The 20526-nt window shown below is 40.9% G+C and overlaps 34 non-coding genes across 34 annotated transcripts; all 34 read right to left on the bottom strand.

The window, feature by feature from the left end:
• Positions 1 to 39: 39 nt before the first annotated feature.
• On the bottom strand, positions 40 to 121 carry trnal-aag (transfer RNA leucine (anticodon AAG)). Its single transcript has one exon. It is a non-coding gene; the product is annotated as a tRNA-Leu (tRNA).
• Positions 122 to 326: 205 nt separating this feature from the next.
• On the bottom strand, positions 327 to 408 carry trnal-uag (transfer RNA leucine (anticodon UAG)). Its single transcript has one exon. It is a non-coding gene; the product is annotated as a tRNA-Leu (tRNA).
• Positions 409 to 1150: 742 nt separating this feature from the next.
• On the bottom strand, positions 1151 to 1232 carry trnal-aag (transfer RNA leucine (anticodon AAG)). The gene has a single exon. It is a non-coding gene; the product is annotated as a tRNA-Leu (tRNA).
• A 1028-nt stretch (positions 1233 to 2260) lies between these two features.
• trnal-aag (transfer RNA leucine (anticodon AAG)) lies at positions 2261 to 2342 on the bottom strand. Its single transcript has one exon. It is a non-coding gene; the product is annotated as a tRNA-Leu (tRNA).
• A 205-nt stretch (positions 2343 to 2547) lies between these two features.
• Positions 2548 to 2629, bottom strand: trnal-uag (transfer RNA leucine (anticodon UAG)). Its single transcript has one exon. It is a non-coding gene; the product is annotated as a tRNA-Leu (tRNA).
• A 742-nt stretch (positions 2630 to 3371) lies between these two features.
• Positions 3372 to 3453, bottom strand: trnal-aag (transfer RNA leucine (anticodon AAG)). Its single transcript has one exon. It is a non-coding gene; the product is annotated as a tRNA-Leu (tRNA).
• A 205-nt stretch (positions 3454 to 3658) lies between these two features.
• On the bottom strand, positions 3659 to 3740 carry trnal-uag (transfer RNA leucine (anticodon UAG)). Its single transcript has one exon. It is a non-coding gene; the product is annotated as a tRNA-Leu (tRNA).
• A 742-nt stretch (positions 3741 to 4482) lies between these two features.
• trnal-aag (transfer RNA leucine (anticodon AAG)) lies at positions 4483 to 4564 on the bottom strand. The gene has a single exon. It is a non-coding gene; the product is annotated as a tRNA-Leu (tRNA).
• A 205-nt stretch (positions 4565 to 4769) lies between these two features.
• On the bottom strand, positions 4770 to 4851 carry trnal-uag (transfer RNA leucine (anticodon UAG)). The gene has a single exon. It is a non-coding gene; the product is annotated as a tRNA-Leu (tRNA).
• Positions 4852 to 5593: 742 nt separating this feature from the next.
• trnal-aag (transfer RNA leucine (anticodon AAG)) lies at positions 5594 to 5675 on the bottom strand. The gene has a single exon. It is a non-coding gene; the product is annotated as a tRNA-Leu (tRNA).
• A 205-nt stretch (positions 5676 to 5880) lies between these two features.
• trnal-uag (transfer RNA leucine (anticodon UAG)) lies at positions 5881 to 5962 on the bottom strand. Its single transcript has one exon. It is a non-coding gene; the product is annotated as a tRNA-Leu (tRNA).
• Positions 5963 to 6704: 742 nt separating this feature from the next.
• Positions 6705 to 6786, bottom strand: trnal-aag (transfer RNA leucine (anticodon AAG)). Its single transcript has one exon. It is a non-coding gene; the product is annotated as a tRNA-Leu (tRNA).
• A 205-nt stretch (positions 6787 to 6991) lies between these two features.
• On the bottom strand, positions 6992 to 7073 carry trnal-uag (transfer RNA leucine (anticodon UAG)). Its single transcript has one exon. It is a non-coding gene; the product is annotated as a tRNA-Leu (tRNA).
• Positions 7074 to 7815: 742 nt separating this feature from the next.
• trnal-aag (transfer RNA leucine (anticodon AAG)) lies at positions 7816 to 7897 on the bottom strand. The gene has a single exon. It is a non-coding gene; the product is annotated as a tRNA-Leu (tRNA).
• A 205-nt stretch (positions 7898 to 8102) lies between these two features.
• Positions 8103 to 8184, bottom strand: trnal-uag (transfer RNA leucine (anticodon UAG)). The gene has a single exon. It is a non-coding gene; the product is annotated as a tRNA-Leu (tRNA).
• Positions 8185 to 9214: 1030 nt separating this feature from the next.
• Positions 9215 to 9296, bottom strand: trnal-uag (transfer RNA leucine (anticodon UAG)). Its single transcript has one exon. It is a non-coding gene; the product is annotated as a tRNA-Leu (tRNA).
• A 742-nt stretch (positions 9297 to 10038) lies between these two features.
• Positions 10039 to 10120, bottom strand: trnal-aag (transfer RNA leucine (anticodon AAG)). Its single transcript has one exon. It is a non-coding gene; the product is annotated as a tRNA-Leu (tRNA).
• Positions 10121 to 10325: 205 nt separating this feature from the next.
• Positions 10326 to 10407, bottom strand: trnal-uag (transfer RNA leucine (anticodon UAG)). Its single transcript has one exon. It is a non-coding gene; the product is annotated as a tRNA-Leu (tRNA).
• Positions 10408 to 11150: 743 nt separating this feature from the next.
• Positions 11151 to 11232, bottom strand: trnal-aag (transfer RNA leucine (anticodon AAG)). The gene has a single exon. It is a non-coding gene; the product is annotated as a tRNA-Leu (tRNA).
• Positions 11233 to 11437: 205 nt separating this feature from the next.
• Positions 11438 to 11519, bottom strand: trnal-uag (transfer RNA leucine (anticodon UAG)). Its single transcript has one exon. It is a non-coding gene; the product is annotated as a tRNA-Leu (tRNA).
• A 743-nt stretch (positions 11520 to 12262) lies between these two features.
• trnal-aag (transfer RNA leucine (anticodon AAG)) lies at positions 12263 to 12344 on the bottom strand. The gene has a single exon. It is a non-coding gene; the product is annotated as a tRNA-Leu (tRNA).
• A 205-nt stretch (positions 12345 to 12549) lies between these two features.
• On the bottom strand, positions 12550 to 12631 carry trnal-uag (transfer RNA leucine (anticodon UAG)). The gene has a single exon. It is a non-coding gene; the product is annotated as a tRNA-Leu (tRNA).
• A 742-nt stretch (positions 12632 to 13373) lies between these two features.
• Positions 13374 to 13455, bottom strand: trnal-aag (transfer RNA leucine (anticodon AAG)). Its single transcript has one exon. It is a non-coding gene; the product is annotated as a tRNA-Leu (tRNA).
• A 205-nt stretch (positions 13456 to 13660) lies between these two features.
• Positions 13661 to 13742, bottom strand: trnal-uag (transfer RNA leucine (anticodon UAG)). Its single transcript has one exon. It is a non-coding gene; the product is annotated as a tRNA-Leu (tRNA).
• Positions 13743 to 14484: 742 nt separating this feature from the next.
• trnal-aag (transfer RNA leucine (anticodon AAG)) lies at positions 14485 to 14566 on the bottom strand. The gene has a single exon. It is a non-coding gene; the product is annotated as a tRNA-Leu (tRNA).
• Positions 14567 to 14771: 205 nt separating this feature from the next.
• Positions 14772 to 14853, bottom strand: trnal-uag (transfer RNA leucine (anticodon UAG)). Its single transcript has one exon. It is a non-coding gene; the product is annotated as a tRNA-Leu (tRNA).
• A 740-nt stretch (positions 14854 to 15593) lies between these two features.
• On the bottom strand, positions 15594 to 15675 carry trnal-aag (transfer RNA leucine (anticodon AAG)). The gene has a single exon. It is a non-coding gene; the product is annotated as a tRNA-Leu (tRNA).
• Positions 15676 to 16704: 1029 nt separating this feature from the next.
• On the bottom strand, positions 16705 to 16786 carry trnal-aag (transfer RNA leucine (anticodon AAG)). The gene has a single exon. It is a non-coding gene; the product is annotated as a tRNA-Leu (tRNA).
• A 205-nt stretch (positions 16787 to 16991) lies between these two features.
• On the bottom strand, positions 16992 to 17073 carry trnal-uag (transfer RNA leucine (anticodon UAG)). Its single transcript has one exon. It is a non-coding gene; the product is annotated as a tRNA-Leu (tRNA).
• Positions 17074 to 17815: 742 nt separating this feature from the next.
• trnal-aag (transfer RNA leucine (anticodon AAG)) lies at positions 17816 to 17897 on the bottom strand. The gene has a single exon. It is a non-coding gene; the product is annotated as a tRNA-Leu (tRNA).
• A 205-nt stretch (positions 17898 to 18102) lies between these two features.
• Positions 18103 to 18184, bottom strand: trnal-uag (transfer RNA leucine (anticodon UAG)). Its single transcript has one exon. It is a non-coding gene; the product is annotated as a tRNA-Leu (tRNA).
• A 742-nt stretch (positions 18185 to 18926) lies between these two features.
• trnal-aag (transfer RNA leucine (anticodon AAG)) lies at positions 18927 to 19008 on the bottom strand. The gene has a single exon. It is a non-coding gene; the product is annotated as a tRNA-Leu (tRNA).
• Positions 19009 to 19213: 205 nt separating this feature from the next.
• On the bottom strand, positions 19214 to 19295 carry trnal-uag (transfer RNA leucine (anticodon UAG)). The gene has a single exon. It is a non-coding gene; the product is annotated as a tRNA-Leu (tRNA).
• Positions 19296 to 20037: 742 nt separating this feature from the next.
• On the bottom strand, positions 20038 to 20119 carry trnal-aag (transfer RNA leucine (anticodon AAG)). Its single transcript has one exon. It is a non-coding gene; the product is annotated as a tRNA-Leu (tRNA).
• Positions 20120 to 20526: the final 407 nt, after the last annotated feature.

The following is a 20526-nucleotide window of genomic DNA, read 5'->3' on the forward strand; positions in this document are numbered from 1 at the left end:
CTGACCATGAAGCACGTTATGCAGCTATTTTGCTGAAAATGGCAGCGGAGGGATTCGAACCCTCGCCTCCGAAGAGACTGGAGCCTTAAACCACCGCCTTGGACCGCTCGGCCACGCTACCTCAGGCACGCTAACAACACAACAAGAAAAACATTGAATCCTAACAGTTACTGAATCTTATTCAAATGTGGGTAGTTTATATGGGTGTTGCCGTTGTCTGAACACTGAAGAACAAGATGGCATCCTGACCGTATGAAATCTTTGTTGATTCACTTAGAAGGAGCTTTTCGCGTGGAGCTCCCAAGTATGCACGTTCGTAGTTAAAATGGCAGTGGAGGGATTCGAACCCTCGCCTCCGAAGAGACTGGAGCCTAAATCCAGCGCCTTGGACCGCTCGGCCACGCTACCTAAAACCAGGACAAGCCATTAAAATAAAATCTTTGAATACTGGCAGTTTTCTTTAATTTCCTCATTTTTCAGGACTATTCTGGCTACGTAAAGTCAATTTTACATTGCGTGATGAAAGTGTTTTGCTAATTCCAATGATGTAAAGGATTACTTGATCTGTGTCAGAGCATTTCTGTCTTCATAGACAACATGCTACATGTTTTGAAATTTAGACGGCTTTGATTTTTTATATATTTTTTAGGTTTGAGAACGAATAATTCCGGCACTTGATTTCGAGTGAGAAATGCATTGAATGCATTGATCAACACTGACTGTTCATCTCTTCAAACATTCTGGACCATTCACAGCTCTTTGTATTTCTGGTCCATTTACTTGTGTAAATGTGCGTCCAAAAGAAATCATTTTGTGTCAGGATTTCATGTCCTCACCTTCTTCAAATAACAGTATGTAAGTCAGATCAACTAGTCAGACAAACAAATCGACAAGAGGAGGTTTTCATTTAAATGTTACCCTTCTTTATGGCGAGAAAATTTCATTATTTTGTGAACCAATTAGAACAACCAGTGTTTAGCCTGTCTATGCCAACAACTGTTGAAATTAGCCACAAAAATTGTTGGTATTGTCTCTGCACTGAAAAACATGCTGGCATTCTCTCAATGTGAGATCTGTGGTAATACCGGGAGAACCAGGGTGTAGCATGAAGCTGACCATTAAGCACGTTATGCAGCTTTTTTGCTGAAAATGGCAGCGGAGGGATTCGAACCCTCGCCTCCGAATAGACTGGAGCCTTAATCCAGCGCCTTGGACCGCTCGGCCACGCTACCTGAAGCACGCTAACAACACAACAAGAAAAACATTGAATCCTAACAGTTACTGAATCTTATTCAAAAGTGGGTAGTTTATATGGGTGTTGCCGTTGTCTGAACACTGAAGAACAAGATGGCATCCTGACCGTATGAAATCTTTGTTGATTCACTTCGAAGGAGCTTTTCGCGTGGAGCTCCCAAGTATGCACGTTCGTAGTTAAAATGGCAGTGGAGGGATTCGACACTCGCCTCCGAAGAGACTGGAGCCTAAATCCAGCGCCTTGGACCGCTCGGCCACGCTACCTAAAACCAGGACAAGGTATTAAAATAAAATCTTGGAATACTGGCAGTTTTCTTTAATTTCCTCATTTTTCAGGACTATTCTGGCTACGTAAAGTCAATTTTACATTGCGTGATGAAAGTGTTTTGCTAATTCCAATGATGTAAAGGATTACGTGAACTGTGTCAGAGCATTTCTGTCTTCATAGACAACATGCTACATGTTTTGAAATTTAGACGGCTTTGATTTTTAATATATTTTTTAGGTTTGAGAACGAATAATTCCGGCACTTGATTTGGAGTGAAAAATGCATTGAATGCATTGATCAACACTGACTGTTCATCTCTTCAAACATTCTGGACCATTCACAGCTCTTTGTATTTCTGGTCCATTTACTTGTGTAAATGTGCGTCCAAAAGAAATCATTTTGTGTCAGGATTTCATGTCCTCACCTTCTTCAAATAACAGTATGTAAGTCAGATCAACTAGTCAGACAAACAAATCGACAAGAGGAGGTTTTCATTTAAATGTTACCCTTCTTTATGGCGAGAAAATTTCATTATTTTGTGAACCAATTAGAACAACCAGTGTTTAGCCTGTCTATGCCAACAACTGTTGAAATTAGCCACAAAAATTGTTGGTATTGTCTCTGCACTGAAAAACATGCTGGCATTCTCTCAATGTGAGATCTGTGGTAATACCGGGAGAACCAGGGTGTAGCATGAAGCTGACCATTAAGCACGTTATGCAGCTTTTTTGCTGAAAATGGCAGCGGAGGGATTCGAACCCTCGCCTCCGAAGAGACTGGAGCCTTAATCCAGCGCCTTGGACCGCTCGGCCACGCTACCTGAAGCACGCTAACAACACAACAAGAAAAACATTGAATCCTAACAGTTACTGAATCTTATTCAAATGTGGGTAGTTTATATGGGTGTTGCCGTTGTCTGAACACTGAAGAACAAGATGGCATCCTGACCGTGTGAAATCTTTGTTGATTCACTTAGAAGGAGCTTTTCGCGTGGAGCTCCCAAGTATGCACGTTCGTAGTTAAAATGGCAGCGGAGGGATTCGAACACTCGCCTCCGAAGAGACTGGAGCCTAAATCCAGCGCCTTGGACCGCTCGGCCACGCTACCTAAAACCAGGACAAGGTATTAAAATAAAATCTTGGAATACTGGCAGTTTTCTTTAATTTCCTCATTTTTCAGGACTATTCTGGCTACGTAAAGTCAATTTTACATTGCGTGATGAAAGTGTTTTGCAAATTCCAATGATGTAAAGGATTACGTGAACTGTGTCAGAGCATTTCTGTCTTCATAGACAACATGCTACATGTTTTGAAATTTAGACGGCTTTGATTTTTAATATATTTTTTAGGTTTGAGAACGAATAATTCCGGCACTTGATTTCGAGTGAAAAATGCATTGAATGCATTGATCAACACTGACTGTTCATCTCTTCAAACATTCTGGACCATTCACAGCTCTTTGTATTTCTGGTCCATTTACTTGTGTAAATGTGCGTCCAAAAGAAATCATTTTGTGTCAGGATTTCATGTCCTCACCTTCTTCAAATAACAGTATGTAAGTCAGATCAACTAGTCAGACAAACAAATCGACAAGAGGAGGTTTTCATTTAAATGTTACCCTTCTTTATGGCGAGAAAATTTCATTATTTTGTGAACCAATTAGAACAACCAGTGTTTAGCCTGTCTATGCCAACAACTGTTGAAATTAGCCACAAAAATTGTTGGTATTGTCTCTGCACTGAAAAACATGCTGGCATTCTCTCAATGTGAGATCTGTGGTAATACCGGGAGAACCAGGGTGTAGCATGAAGCTGACCATTAAGCACGTTATGCAGCTTTTTTGCTGAAAATGGCAGCGGAGGGATTCGAACCCTCGCCTCCGAAGAGACTGGAGCCTTAATCCAGCGCCTTGGACCGCTCGGCCACGCTACCTCAGGCACGCTAACAACACAACAAGAAAAACATTGAATCCTAACAGTTACTGAATCTTATTCAAATGTGGGTAGTTTATATGGGTGTTGCCGTTGTCTGAACACTGAAGAACAAGATGGCATCCTGACCGTATGAAATCTTTGTTGATTCACTTAGAAGGAGCTTTTCGCGTGGAGCTCCCAAGTATGCACGTTCGTAGTTAAAATGGCAGTGGAGGGATTCGAACCCTCGCCTCCGAAGAGACTGGAGCCTAAATCTAGCGCCTTGGACCGCTCGGCCACGCTACCTAAAACCAGGACAAGCCATTAAAATAAAATCTTTGAATACTGGCAGTTTTCTTTAATTTCCTCATTTTTCAGGACTATTCTGGCTACGTAAAGTCAATTTTACATTGCGTGATGAAAGTGTTTTGCTAATTCCAATGATGTAAAGGATTACTTGATCTGTGTCAGAGCATTTCTGTCTTCATAGACAACATGCTACATGTTTTGAAATTTAGACGGCTTTGATTTTTTATATATTTTTTAGGTTTGAGAACGAATAATTCCGGCACTTGATTTCGAGTGAAAAATGCATTGAATGCATTGATCAACACTGACTGTTCATCTCTTCAAACATTCTGGACCATTCACAGCTCTTTGTATTTCTGGTCCATTTACTTGTGTAAATGTGCGTCCAAAAGAAATCATTTTGTGTCAGGATTTCATGTCCTCACCTTCTTCAAATAACAGTATGTAAGTCAGATCAACTAGTCAGACAAACAAATCGACAAGAGGAGGTTTTCATTTAAATGTTACCCTTCTTTATGGCGAGAAAATTTCATTATTTTGTGAACCAATTAGAACAACCAGTGTTTAGCCTGTCTATGCCAACAACTGTTGAAATTAGCCACAAAAATTGTTGGTATTGTCTCTGCACTGAAAAACATGCTGGCATTCTCTCAATGTGAGATCTGTGGTAATACCGGGAGAACCAGGGTGTAGCATGAAGCTGACCATTAAGCACGTTATGCAGCTTTTTTGCTGAAAATGGCAGCGGAGGGATTCGAACCCTCGCCTCCGAAGAGACTGGAGCCTTAATCCAGCGCCTTGGACCGCTCGGCCACGCTACCTGAAGCACGCTAACAACACAACAAGAAAAACATTGAATCCTAACAGTTACTGAATCTTATTCAAATGTGGGTAGTTTATATGGGTGTTGCCGTTGTCTGAACAATGAAGAACAAGATGGCATCCTGACCGTGTGAAATCTTTGTTGATTCACTTAGAAGGAGCTTTTCGCGTGGAGCTCCCAAGTATGCACGTTCGTAGTTAAAATGGCAGCGAAGGGATTCGAACACTCGCCTCCGAAGAGACTGGAGCCTAAATCCAGCGCCTTGGACCGCTCGGCCACGCTACCTAAAACCAGGACAAGGTATTAAAATAAAATCTTGGAATACTGGCAGTTTTCTTTAATTTCCTCATTTTTCAGGACTATTCTGGCTACGTAAAGTCAATTTTACATTGCGTGATGAAAGTGTTTTGCTAATTCCAATGATGTAAAGGATTACTTGATCTGTGTCAGAGCATTTCTGTCTTCATAGACAACATGCTACATGTTTTGAAATTTAGACGGCTTTGATTTTTTATATATTTTTTAGGTTTGAGAACGAATAATTCCGGCACTTGATTTCGAGTGAGAAATGCATTGAATGCATTGATCAACACTGACTGTTCATCTCTTCAAACATTCTGGACCATTCACAGCTCTTTGTATTTCTGGTCCATTTACTTGTGTAAATGTGCGTCCAAAAGAAATCATTTTGTGTCAGGATTTCATGTCCTCACCTTCTTCAAATAACAGTATGTAAGTCAGATCAACTAGTCAGACAAACAAATCGACAAGAGGAGGTTTTCATTTAAATGTTACCCTTCTTTATGGCGAGAAAATTTCATTATTTTGTGAACCAATTAGAACAACCAGTGTTTAGCCTGTCTATGCCAACAACTGTTGAAATTAGCCACAAAAATTGTTGGTATTGTCTCTGCACTGAAAAACATGCTGGCATTCTCTCAATGTGAGATCTGTGGTAATACCGGGAGAACCAGGGTGTAGCATGAAGCTGACCATGAAGCACGTTATGCAGCTATTTTGCTGAAAATGGCAGCGGAGGGATTCGAACCCTCGCCTCCGAAGAGACTGGAGCCTTAAACCACCGCCTTGGACCGCTCGGCCACGCTACCTCAGGCACGCTAACAACACAACAAGAAAAACATTGAATCCTAACAGTTACTGAATCTTATTCAAATGTGGGTAGTTTATATGGGTGTTGCCGTTGTCTGAACACTGAAGAACAAGATGGCATCCTGACCGTATGAAATCTTTGTTGATTCACTTAGAAGGAGCTTTTCGCGTGGAGCTCCCAAGTATGCACGTTCGTAGTTAAAATGGCAGTGGAGGGATTCGAACCCTCGCCTCCGAAGAGACTGGAGCCTAAATCCAGCGCCTTGGACCGCTCGGCCACGCTACCTAAAACCAGGACAAGCCATTAAAATAAAATCTTTGAATACTGGCAGTTTTCTTTAATTTCCTCATTTTTCAGGACTATTCTGGCTACGTAAAGTCAATTTTACATTGCGTGATGAAAGTGTTTTGCTAATTCCAATGATGTAAAGGATTACTTGATCTGTGTCAGAGCATTTCTGTCTTCATAGACAACATGCTACATGTTTTGAAATTTAGACGGCTTTGATTTTTTATATATTTTTTAGGTTTGAGAACGAATAATTCCGGCACTTGATTTCGAGTGAGAAATGCATTGAATGCATTGATCAACACTGACTGTTCATCTCTTCAAACATTCTGGACCATTCACAGCTCTTTGTATTTCTGGTCCATTTACTTGTGTAAATGTGCGTCCAAAAGAAATCATTTTGTGTCAGGATTTCATGTCCTCACCTTCTTCAAATAACAGTATGTAAGTCAGATCAACTAGTCAGACAAACAAATCGACAAGAGGAGGTTTTCATTTAAATGTTACCCTTCTTTATGGCGAGAAAATTTCATTATTTTGTGAACCAATTAGAACAACCAGTGTTTAGCCTGTCTATGCCAACAACTGTTGAAATTAGCCACAAAAATTGTTGGTATTGTCTCTGCACTGAAAAACATGCTGGCATTCTCTCAATGTGAGATCTGTGGTAATACCGGGAGAACCAGGGTGTAGCATGAAGCTGACCATGAAGCACGTTATGCAGCTATTTTGCTGAAAATGGCAGCGGAGGGATTCGAACCCTCGCCTCCGAAGAGACTGGAGCCTTAAACCACCGCCTTGGACCGCTCGGCCACGCTACCTCAGGCACGCTAACAACACAACAAGAAAAACATTGAATCCTAACAGTTACTGAATCTTATTCAAATGTGGGTAGTTTATATGGGTGTTGCCGTTGTCTGAACACTGAAGAACAAGATGGCATCCTGACCGTATGAAATCTTTGTTGATTCACTTAGAAGGAGCTTTTCGCGTGGAGCTCCCAAGTATGCACGTTCGTAGTTAAAATGGCAGTGGAGGGATTCGAACCCTCGCCTCCGAAGAGACTGGAGCCTAAATCCAGCGCCTTGGACCGCTCGGCCACGCTACCTAAAACCAGGACAAGCCATTAAAATAAAATCTTTGAATACTGGCAGTTTTCTTTAATTTCCTCATTTTTCAGGACTATTCTGGCTACGTAAAGTCAATTTTACATTGCGTGATGAAAGTGTTTTGCTAATTCCAATGATGTAAAGGATTACTTGATCTGTGTCAGAGCATTTCTGTCTTCATAGACAACATGCTACATGTTTTGAAATTTAGACGGCTTTCATTTTTTATATATTTTTTAGGTTTGAGAACGAATAATTCCGGCACTTGATTTCGAGTGAAAAATGCATTGAATGCATTGATCAACACTGACTGTTCATCTCTTCAAACATTCTGGACCATTCACAGCTCTTTGTATTTCTGGTCCATTTACTTGTGTAAATGTGCGTCCAAAAGAAATCATTTTGTGTCAGGATTTCATGTCCTCACCTTCTTCAAATAACAGTATGTAAGTCAGATCAACTAGTCAGACAAACAAATCGACAAGAGGAGGTTTTCATTTAAATGTTACCCTTCTTTATGGCGAGAAAATTTCATTATTTTGTGAACCAATTAGAACAACCAGTGTTTAGCCTGTCTATGCCAACAACTGTTGAAATTAGCCACAAAAATTGTTGGTATTGTCTCTGCACTGAAAAACATGCTGGCATTCTCTCAATGTGAGATCTGTGGTAATACCGGGAGAACCAGGGTGTAGCATGAAGCTGACCATGAAGCACGTTATGCAGCTATTTTGCTGAAAATGGCAGCGGAGGGATTCGAACCCTCGCCTCCGAAGAGACTGGAGCCTTAAACCACCGCCTTGGACCGCTCGGCCACGCTACCTCAGGCACGCTAACAACACAACAAGAAAAACATTGAATCCTAACAGTTACTGAATCTTATTCAAATGTGGGTAGTTTATATGGGTGTTGCCGTTGTCTGAACACTGAAGAACAAGATGGCATCCTGACCGTATGAAATCTTTGTTGATTCACTTAGAAGGAGCTTTTCGCGTGGAGCTCCCAAGTATGCACGTTCGTAGTTAAAATGGCAGTGGAGGGATTCGAACCCTCGCCTCCGAAGAGACTGGAGCCTAAATCCAGCGCCTTGGACCGCTCGGCCACGCTACCTAAAACCAGGACAAGCCATTAAAATAAAATCTTTGAATACTGGCAGTTTTCTTTAATTTCCTCATTTCTCAGGACTATTCTGGCTACGTAAAGTCAATTTTACATTGCGTGATGAAAGTGTTTTGCTAATTCCAATGATGTAAAGGATTACTTGATCTGTGTCAGAGCATTTCTGTCTTCATAGACAACATGCTACATGTTTTGAAATTTAGACGGCTTTGATTTTTTATATATTTTTTAGGTTTGAGAACGAATAATTCCGGCACTTGATTTGGAGTGAAAAATGCATTGAATGCATTGATCAACACTGACTGTTCATCTCTTAAAAACATTCTGGACCATTCACAGCTCTTTGTATTTCTGGTCCATTTACTTGTGTAAATGTGCGTCCAAAAGAAACCATTTTGTGTCAGGATTTCATGTCCTCACCTTCTTCAAATAACAGTATGTAAGTCAGATCAACTAGTCAGACAAACAAATCGACAAGAGGAGGTTTTCATTTAAATGTTACCCTTCTTTATGGCGAGAAAATTTCATTATTTTGTGAACCAATTAGAACAACCAGTGTTTAGCCTGTCTATGCCAACAACTGTTGAAATTAGCCACAAAAATTGTTGGTATTGTCTCTGCACTGAAAAACATGCTGGCATTCTCTCAATGTGAGATCTGTGGTAATACCGGGAGAACCAGGGTGTAGCATGAAGCTGACCATGAAGCACGTTATGCAGCTATTTTGCTGAAAATGGCAGCAGAGGGATTCGAACCCTCGCCTCCGAAGAGACTGGAGCCTTAAACCACCGCCTTGGACCGCTCGGCCACGCTACCTCAGGCACGCTAACAACACAACAAGAAAAACATTGAATCCTAACAGTAACTGAATCTTATTCAAATGTGGGTAGTTTATATGGGTGTTGCCGTTGTCTGAACACTGAAGAACAAGATGGCATCCTGACCGTATGAAATCTTTGTTGATTCACTTAGAAGGAGCTTTTCGCGTGGAGCTCCCAAGTATGCACGTTCGTAGTTAAAATGGCAGTGGAGGGATTCGAACCCTCGCCTCCGAAGAGACTGGAGCCTAAATCCAGCGCCTTGGACCGCTCGGCCACGCTACCTAAAACCAGGACAAGCCATTAAAATAAAATCTTTGAATACTGGCAGTTTTCTTTAATTTCCTCATTTTTCAGGACTATTCTGGCTACGTAAAGTCAATTTTACATTGCGTGATGAAAGTGTTTTGCTAATTCCAATGATGTAAAGGATTACTTGATCTGTGTCAGAGCATTTCTGTCTTCATAGACAACATGCTACATGTTTTGAAATTTAGACGGCTTTGATTTTTTATATATTTTTTAGGTTTGAGAACGAATAATTCCGGCACTTGATTTCGAGTGAAAAATGCATTGAATGCATTGATCAACACTGACTGTTCATCTCTTCAAACATTCTGGACCATTCACAGCTCTTTGTATTTCTGGTCCATTTACTTGTGTAAATGTGCGTCCAAAAGAAATCATTTTGTGTCAGGATTTCATGTCCTCACCTTCTTCAAATAACAGTATGTAAGTCAGATCAACTAGTCAGACAAACAAATCGACAAGAGGAGGTTTTCATTTAAATGTTACCCTTCTTTATGGCGAGAAAATTTCATTATTTTGTGAACCAATTAGAACAACCAGTGTTTAGCCTGTCTATGCCAACAACTGTTGAAATTAGCCACAAAAATTGTTGGTATTGTCTCTGCACTGAAAAACATGCTGGCATTCTCTCAATGTGAGATCTGTGGTAATACCGGGAGAACCAGGGTGTAGCATGAAGCTGACCATGAAGCACGTTATGCAGCTATTTTGCTGAAAATGGCAGCGGAGGGATTCGAACCCTCGCCTCCGAAGAGACTGGAGCCTTAAACCACCGCCTTGGACCGCTCGGCCACGCTACCTCAGGCACGCTAACAACACAACAAGAAAAACATTGAATCCTAACAGTTACTGAATCTTATTCAAATGTGGGTAGTTTATATGGGTGTTGCCGTTGTCTGAACACTGAAGAACAAGATGGCATCCTGACCGTATGAAATCTTTGTTGATTCACTTAGAAGGAGCTTTTCGCGTGGAGCTCCCAAGTATGCACGTTCGTAGTTAAAATGGCAGTGGAGGGATTCGAACCCTCGCCTCCGAAGAGACTGGAGCCTAAATCCAGCGCCTTGGACCGCTCGGCCACGCTACCTAAAACCAGGACAAGCCATTAAAATAAAATCTTTGAATACTGGCAGTTTTCTTTAATTTCCTCATTTCTCAGGACTATTCTGGCTACGTAAAGTCAATTTTACATTGCGTGATGAAAGTGTTTTGCTAATTCCAATGATGTAAAGGATTACTTGATCTGTGTCAGAGCATTTCTGTCTTCATAGACAACATGCTACATGTTTTGAAATTTAGACGGCTTTGATTTTTTATATATTTTTTAGGTTTGAGAACGAATAATTCCGGCACTTGATTTGGAGTGAAAAATGCATTGAATGCATTGATCAACACTGACTGTTCATCTCTTAAAAACATTCTGGACCATTCACAGCTCTTTGTATTTCTGGTCCATTTACTTGTGTAAATGTGCGTCCAAAAGAAACCATTTTGTGTCAGGATTTCATGTCCTCACCTTCTTCAAATAACAGTATGTAAGTCAGATCAACTAGTCAGACAAACAAATCGACAAGAGGAGGTTTTCATTTAAATGTTACCCTTCTTTATGGCGAGAAAATTTCATTATTTTGTGAACCAATTAGAACAACCAGTGTTTAGCCTGTCTATGCCAACAACTGTTGAAATTAGCCACAAAAATTGTTGGTATTGTCTCTGCACTGAAAAACATGCTGGCATTCTCTCAATGTGAGATCTGTGGTAATACCGGGAGAACCAGGGTGTAGCATGAAGCTGACCATGAAGCACGTTATGCAGCTATTTTGCTGAAAATGGCAGCGGAGGGATTCGAACCCTCGCCTCCGAAGAGACTGGAGCCTTAAACCACCGCCTTGGACCGCTCGGCCACGCTACCTCAGGCACGCTAACAACACAACAAGAAAAACATTGAATCCTAACAGTTACTGAATCTTATTCAAATGTGGGTAGTTTATATGGGTGTTGCCGTTGTCTGAACACTGAAGAACAAGATGGCATCTTGACCGTATGAAATCTTTGTTGATTCACTTAGAAGGAGCTTTTCGCGTGGAGCTCCCAAGTATGCACGTTCGTAGTTAAAATGGCAGTGGAGGGATTCGAACCCTCGCCTCCGAAGAGACTGGAGCCTAAATCCAGCGCCTTGGACCGCTCGGCCACGCTACCTAAAACCAGGACAAGCCATTAAAATAAAATCTTTGAATACTGGCAGTTTTCTTTAATTTCCTCATTTCTCAGGACTATTCTGGCTACGTAAAGTCAATTTTACATTGCGTGATGAAAGTGTTTTGCTAATTCCAATGATGTAAAGGATTACTTGATCTGTGTCAGAGCATTTCTGTCTTCATAGACAACATGCTACATGTTTTGAAATTTAGACGGCTTTGATTTTTTATATATTTTTTAGGTTTGAGAACGAATAATTCCGGCACTTGATTTGGAGTGAAAAATGCATTGAATGCATTGATCAACACTGACTGTTCATCTCTTAAAAACATTCTGGACCATTCACAGCTCTTTGTATTTCTGGTCCATTTACTTGTGTAAATGTGCGTCCAAAAGAAACCATTTTGTGTCAGGATTTCATGTCCTCACCTTCTTCAAATAACAGTATGTAAGTCAGATCAACTAGTCAGACAAACAAATCGACAAGAGGAGGTTTTCATTTAAATGTTACCCTTCTTTATGGCGAGAAAATTTCATTATTTTGTGAACCAATTAGAACAACCAGTGTTTAGCCTGTCTATGCCAACAACTGTTGAAATTAGCCACAAAAATTGTTGGTATTGTCTCTGCACTGAAAAACATGCTGGCATTCTCTCAATGTGAGATCTGTGGTAATACCGGGAGAACCAGGGTGTAGCATGAAGCTGACCATGAAGCACGTTATGCAGCTATTTTGCTGAAAATGGCAGCGGAGGGATTCGAACCCTCGCCTCCGAAGAGACTGGAGCCTTAATCCACCGCCTTGGACCGCTCGGCCACGCTACCTCAGGCACGCTAACAACACAACAAGAAAAACATTGAATCCTAACAGTTACTGAATCTTATTCAAATGTGGGTAGTTTATATGGGTGTTGCCGTTGTCTGAACACTGAAGAACAAGATGGCATCCTGACCGTATGAAATCTTTGTTGATTCACTTAGAAGGAGCTTTTCGCGTGGAGCTCCCAAGTATGCACGTTCGTAGTTAAAATGGCAGTGGAGGGATTCGAACCCTCGCCTCCGAAGAGACTGGAGCCTAAATCCAGCGCCTTGGACCGCTCGGCCAAGCTACCTAAAACCAGGACAAGCCATTAAAATAAAATCTTTGAATACTGGCAGTTTTCTTTAATTTCCTCATTTCTCAGGACTATTCTGGCTACGTAAAGTCAATTTTACATTGCGTGATGAAAGTGTTTTGCTAATTCCAATGATGTAAAGGATTACTTGATCTGTGTCAGAGCATTTCTGTCTTCATAGACAACATGCTACATGTTTTGAAATTTAGACGGCTTTGATTTTTTATATATTTTTTAGGTTTGAGAACGAATAATTCCGGCACTTGATTTGGAGTGAAAAATGCATTGAATGCATTGATCAACACTGACTGTTCATCTCTTCAAACATTCTGGACCATTCACAGCTCTTTGTATTTCTGGTCCATTTACTTGTGTAAATGTGCGTCCAAAAGAAACCATTTTGTGTCAGGATTTCATGTCCTCACCTTCTTCAAATAACAGTATGTAAGTCAGATCAACTAGTCAGACAAACAAATCGACAAGAGGAGGTTTTCATTTAAATGTTACCCTTCTTTATGGCGAGAAAATTTCATTATTTTGTGATCCAATTAGAACAACCAGTGTTTAGCCTGTCTATGCCAACAACTGTTGAAATTAGCCACAAAAATTGTTGGTATTGTCTCTGCACTGAAAAACATGCTGGCATTCTCTCAATGTGAGATCTGTGGTAATACTGGGAGAACCAGGGTGTAGCATGAAGCTGACCAGTAAGCACGTTATGCAGCTTTTTTGCTGAAAATGGCAGCAGAGGGATTCGAACCCTCGCCTCCGAAGAGACTGGAGCCTTAATCCAGCGCCTTGGACCGCTCGGCCACGCTACTTGAGGCACGCTAACAACACAACAAGAAAAACATTGAATCCTAACAGTTACTGAATCTTATTCAAACGTGGGTAGTTTATATGGGTGTTGCCGTTGTCTGAACACTGAAGAACAAGATGGCATCCTGACCGTATGAAATCTTTGTTGATTCACTTAGAAGGAGCTTTTCGCATGGAGCTCCCAAGTGTGCACGTTCGTAGTTAAAATGGTAGTGGAGGGATTCGAACCCTCGCCTCCGAAGAGACTGGAGCCTAAATCCAGCGCCTTGGACCGCTCGGCCACGCTACCTAAAACCAGGGCAAGCCATTAAAATAAAATCTTTGAATACTGGCAGTTTTCTTTAATTTCCTCATTTTTCAGGACTATTCTGGCTACGTAAAGTCAATTTTACATTGCGTGATGAAAGTGTTTTGCTAATTCCAATGATGTAAAGGATTACTTGAACTGTGTCAGAGCATTTCTGTCTTCATAGACAACATGCTACATGTTTTGAAATTTAGACGGCTTTGATTTTTAATATATTTTTTAGGTTTGAGAACGAATAATTCCGGCACTTGATTTGGAGTGAAAAATGCATTGAATGCATTGATCAACACTGACTGTTCATCTCTTCAAACATTCTGGACCATTCACAGCTCTTTGTATTTCTGGTCCATTTACTTGTGTAAATGTGCGTCCAAAAGAAACCATTTTGTGTCAGGATTTCATGTCCTCACCTTCTTCAAATAACAGTATGTAAGTCAGATCAACTAGTCAGACAAACAAATCGACAAGAGGAGGTTTTCATTCAAATGTTACCCTTCTTTATGGCGAGAAAATTTCATTATTTTCTGAACCAATTAGAACAACCAGTGTTTAGCCTGTCTATGCCAACAACTGTTGAAATTAGCTAAAAAAATTGTTGGTATTGTCTCTACACTGAAAAACATGCTGGCATTCTCTCAAATTGAGATCTGTGGTAATACCGTGAGAACCTGGGTGTAGCATGAAGCTGACCATTAAGCACGTTTTGCAGCTTTTTTGCTGAAAATGGCAGCGGAGGAATTCGAACCCTCGCCCCCGAAGAGACTGGAGCCTTAATCCAGCGCCTTGGACCGCTCGGCCACGCTACCTGAAGCACGCGAACAACACAACAAGAAAAACATTGAATCCTAACAGTTACTGAATCTTATTCAAATGTGGGTAGTTTATATGGGTGTTGCCGTTGTCTGAACACTGAAGAACAAGATGGCATCCTGACCGTGTGAAATCTTTGTTGATTCACTTAGAAGGAGCTTTTCGCGTGGAGCTCCCAAGTATGCACGTTCGTCGTTAAAATGGCAGCGGAGGGATTCGAACCCTCGCCTCCGAAGAGACTGGAGCCTAAATCCAGCGCCTTGGACCACTCGGCCACGCTACCTAAAACCAGGACAAGTCATTAAAATAAAATCTTTGAATACTGGCAGTTTTCTTTAATTTCCTCATTTTTCAGGACTATTCTGGCTACGTAAAGTCAATTTTACATTGCGTGATGAAAGTGTTTTGCTAATTCCAATGATGTAAAGGATTACTTGATCTGTGTCAGAGCATTTCTGTCTTCATAGACAACATGCTACGTTTTGAAATTTAGACGGCTTTGATTTTTTATATATTTTTTAGGTTTGAGAACGAATAATTCCGGCACTTGATTTGGAGTGAAAAATGCATTGAATGCATTGATCAACACTGACTGTTCATCTCTTCAAACATTCTGGACCATTCACAGCTCTTTGTATTTCTGGTCCATTTACTTGTGTAAATGTGCGTCCAAAAGAAACCATTTTGTGTCAGGATTTCATGTCCTCACCTTCTTCAAATAACAGTATGTAAGTCAGATCAAGTAGTCAGACAAACAAATCGACAAGAGGAGGTTTTCATTCAAATGTTACCCTTCTTTATGGCGAGAAAATTTCATTATTTTGTGAACCAATTAGAACAACCAGTGTTTAGCCTGTCTATGCCAACAACTGTTGAAATTAGCCACAAAAATTGTTGGTATTGTCTCTGCACTGAAAAACATGCTGGCATTCTCTCAATGTGAGATCTGGGGTAATACCGGGAGAACCAGGGTGTAGCATGAAGCTGACCATTAAGCACGTTATGCAGCTTTTTTGCTGAAAAAGGGAGCCGAGGGATTCGAACCCTCGCCTCCGAAGAGACTGGAGCCTTAATCCAGCGCCTTGGACCGCTCGGCCACGCTACCTGAGGCACAGGAACAACACAACAAGAAAAACATTGAATCCTAACAGTTACTGAATCTTATTCAAATGTGGGTAGTTTATATGGGTGTTGCCGTTGTCTGAACACTGAAGAACAAGATGGCATCCTGACCGTATGAAATCTTTGTTGATTCACTTAGAAGGAGCTTTTCGCGTGGAGCTCCCAAGTATGCACCTTCTTAGTTAAAATGGCAGTGGAGGGATTCGAACCCTTGCCTCCGAAGAGACTGTAGTCTAAATCCAGCGCCTTGGACCGCTCGGCCACGCTACCTAAAACCAGGAGAAGTCATTAAAACAAAATCTTTGAATACTGGCAGTTTTCTTTAATTTCCTCATTTTTCAGGACTATTCTGGCTACGTAAAGTCAATTTTACATTGCGTGATGAAAGTGTTTTGCTAATTCCAATGATGTAAAGGATTACTTGATCTGTGTCAGAGCATTTCAGTGTTCATAGACAACTTCCTACATGTTTTGAAATTTAGACGGCTTTGATTTTTTATATATTTTTTAGGTTTGAGAACGAATAATTCCGGCACTTGATTTGGAGTGAAAAATGCATTGAATGCATTGAGCAACACTGACTGTTCTTCTCTTCAAACATTCTGGACCATTCAAAGCTCTTTTTATTTCTGGTCCATTTACTTGTGTAAATGTGCGTCCAAAAGAAACCATTTTGTGTCAGGATTTCATGTCCTCACCTTCTTCAAATAACAGTATGTAAGTCAGATCAACTAGTCAGACAAACAAATCGACAAGAAGAGGTTTTCATTTAAATGTTACCCTTCTTTATGGCGAGAAAATTTCATTATTTTGTGAACCAATTAGAACAACCAGTGTTTAGCCTGTCTATGCCAACAACTGTTGAAATTAGCCACAAAAATTGTTGGTATTGTCTCTGCACTGAAAAACATGCTGGCATTCTCTCAATGTGAGATCTGTGGTAATACCGGGAGAACCAGGGTGTAGCATGAAGCTGACCATTAAGCACGTTTTGCAGCTTTTTTGCTGAAAATGCCAGCGGAGGGATTCGAACCCTCGCCTCCGAAGAGACTGGAGCCTTAATCCAGCGCCTTGGACCGCTCGGCCACGCTACCTGAAGCACGCGAACAACACAACAAGAAAAACATTGAATCCTAACAGTTACTGAATCTTATTCAAATGTGGGTAGTTTATATGGGTGTTGCCGTTGTCTGAACACTGAAGAACAAGACGGCATCCTGACCGTGTGAAATCTTTGTTGATTCACTTAGAAGGAGCTTTTCGCGTGGAGCTCCCAAGTATGCACGTTCGTAGTTAAAATGGCAGCGGAGGGATTCGAACCCTCGCCTCCGAAGAGACTGGAGCCTAAATCCAGCGCCTTGGACCGCTCGGCCACGCTACCTAAAACCAGGACAAGTCATTAAAATAAAATCTTTGAATACTGGCAGTTTTCTTTAATTTCCTCATTTTTCAGGACTATTCTGGCTACGTAAAGTCAATTTTACATTGCGTGATGAAAGTGTTTTGCTAATTCCAATGATGTAAAGGATTACTTGATCTGTGTCAGAGCATTTCTGTCTTCATAGACAACATGCTACATGTTTTGAAATTCAGACGGCTTTGATTTTTAATATATTTTTTAGGTTTGAGAACGAATAATTCCGGCACTTGATTTGGAGTGAAAAATGCATTGAATGCATTGTTCAACACTGACTGTTCATCTCTTCAAACATTCTGGACCATTCACAGCTCTTTGTATTTCTGGTCCATTTACTTGTGTAAATGTGCGTCCAAAAGAAACCATTTTGTGTCAGGATTTCATGTCCTCACCTTCTTCAAATAACAGTATGTAAGTCAGATCAACTAGTCAGACAAACAAATCGACAAGAGGAGGTTTTCATTCAAATGTTACCCTTCTTTATCGCGAGAAAATTTCATTATTTTGTGAACCAATTAGAACAACCAGTGTTTAGCCTGTCTATGCCAACAACTGTTGAAATTAGCCACAAAAATTGTTGGTATTGTCTCTGCACTGAAAAACATGCTGGCATTCTCTCAATGTGAGATCTGTGGTAATACCGTGAGAACCAGGGTGTAGCATGAAGCTGACCATTAAGCACGTTTTGCAGCTTTTTTGCTGAAAATGGCAGCGGAGGGATTCGAACCCTGGCCTCCGAAGAGACTGGAGGCTTAATCCAGCGCCTTGGACCGCTCGGCCACGCTACCTGAAGCACGCGAACAACACAACAAGAAAAACATTGAATCCTAACAGTTACTGAATCTTATTCAAATGTGGGTAGTTTATATGGGTGTTGCCGTTGTCTGAACACTGAAGAACAAGATGGCATCCTGACCGTGTGAAATCTTTGTTGATTCACTTAGAAGGAGCTTTTCGCGTGGAGCTCCCAAGTATGCACGTTCGTAGTTAAAATGGCAGTGGAGGGATTCGAACCCTCGCCTCCGAAGAGACTGGAGCCTAAATCCAGCGCCTTGGACCGCTCGGCCACGCTACCTAAAACCAGGACAAGTCATTAAAATAAAATCTTTGAATACTGGCAGTTTTCTTTAATTTCCTCATTTTTCAGGACTATTCTGGCTACGTAAAGTCAATTTTACATTGCGTGATGAAAGTGTTTTGCTAATTCCAATGATGTAAAGGATTACTTGAACTGTGTAAGAGCATATCTGTCTTCATAGACAACATGCTACATGTTTTGAAATTTAGACGGCTTTCATTTTTTATATATTTTTTAGGTTTGAGAACGAATAATTCCGGCACTTGATTTCGAGTGAAAAATGCATTGAATGCATTGTTCAACACTGACTGTTCATCTCTTCAAACATTCTGGACCATTCACAGCTCTTTGTATTTCTGGTCCATTTACTTGTGTAAATGTGCGTCCAAAAGAAACCATTTTGTGTCAGGATTTCATGTCCTCACCTTCTTCAAATAACAGTATGTAAGTCAGATCAACTAGTCAGACAAACAAATCGACAAGAGGAGGTTTTCACTTAAATGTTACCCTTCTTTATGGCGAGAAAATTTCATTATTTTGTGAACCAATTAGAACAACCAGTGTTTAGCCTGTCTATGCCAACAACTGTTGAAATTAGCCACAAAAATTGTTGGTATTGTCTCTGCACTGAAAAACATGCTGGCATTCTCTCAATGTGAGATCTGTGGTAATACCGTGAGAACCAGGGTGTAGCATGAAGCTGACCATTAAGCACGTTTTGCAGCTTTTTTGCTGAAAATGGCAGAAGAGGGATTCGAACCCTCGCCTCCGAAGAGACTGGAGCCTTAATCCAGCGCCTTGGACCACTCGGCCACGCTACCTGAAGCATGTGAACGACACAACAAGAAAAACATTGAATCCTAACAGTTACTGAATCTTATTCAAATGTGGGTAGTTTATATGGGTGTTGCCGTTGTCTGAACACTGAAGAACAAGATGGCATCCTGACCGTGTGAAATCTTTGTTGATTCACTTAGAAGGTGCTTTTCGCGTGGAGCTCCCAAGTATGCACATTCGTAGTTAAAATGGCAGCGGAGGAATTCGAACCCTCGCCTCCGAAGAGACTGGAGCCTAAATCCAGCACCTTGGACCGCTCGGCCACGCTACCTAAAACCAGGGCAAAGCATTAAAATAAAATCTTTGAATACTGGCAGTTTTCTTTAATTTCATCATTTTTCAGGACTATTCTGGCTACGTAAAGTCAATTTTACATTGCGTGATGAAAGTGTTTTGCTAATTCCAATGATGTAAAGGATTACTTGATCTGTGTCAGAGCATTTCTTTCTTCATAGACAACATGCTACATGTTATGAAATTTAGACGGCTTTGATTTTTTATATATTTTTTAGGTTTGAGAACGACTAATTCCGGCACTTGATTTGGAATGAAAAATGCATTGAATGTATTGAGCAACACTGACTGTTCATCTCTTCAAACATTCTGGACCATTCACAGCTCTTTGTATTTCTGGTCCATTTACTTGTGTAAATGTGCGTCCAAAAGAAACCATTTTGTGTCAGGATTTCATGTCCTCACCTTCTTCAAATAACAGTATGTAAGTCAGATCAACTAGTCAGATAAACAAATCGACAAGAGGAGGTTTTCATTTAAATGTTACCCTTCTTTATGGCGAGAAAATTTCATTATTTTGTGAACCAATTCGAACAACCAGTGTTTAGCCTGTCTATGCCAACAACTGTTGAAATTAGCCACAAAAATTGTTGGTATTGTCTCTGCACTGAAAAACATGCTGGCATTCTCTCAATGTGAGATCTGTGGTAATACCGTGAGAACCAGGGTGTAGCATGAAGCTGACCATTAAGCACGTTTTGCAGCTTTTTTGCTGAAAATGACAGCGGAGGGATTCGAACCCTCGCCTCCGAAGAGACTGGAGCCTTAATCCAGCGCCTTGGACCGCTCGGCCACGCTACCTGAGGCACGCTAACAACACAACAAGAAAAACATTGAATCCTAACAGTTACTGAATCTTATTCAAATGTGGGTAGTTTTTATGGGTGTTGCCGTTGTCTGAACACTGAAGAACAAGATCGCATCCTGACCGTGTGAAATCTTTGTTGATTCACTTCGAAGGAGCTTTTCGCGTGGAGCTCCCAAGTATGCACGTTCGTAGTTAAAATGGCAGCGGAGGAATTCGAACCCTAGCCTCCGAAGAGACTGGAGCCTAAATCCAGCGCCTTGGACCGCTCGGCCACGCTACCTAAAACCAGGACAAAGCATTAAAATAAAATCTTTGAATACTGGCAGTTTTCTTTAATTTCCTCATTTTTCAGGACTATTCTGGCTACGTAAAGTCAATTTTACATTGCGTGATGAAAGTT

The sequence above is a fragment of the Conger conger genome, chromosome 15 (genome assembly GCF_963514075.1).
Source record: "Conger conger chromosome 15, fConCon1.1, whole genome shotgun sequence".
NCBI classification, from domain to species: Eukaryota; Metazoa; Chordata; class Actinopteri; order Anguilliformes; family Congridae; genus Conger; species Conger conger.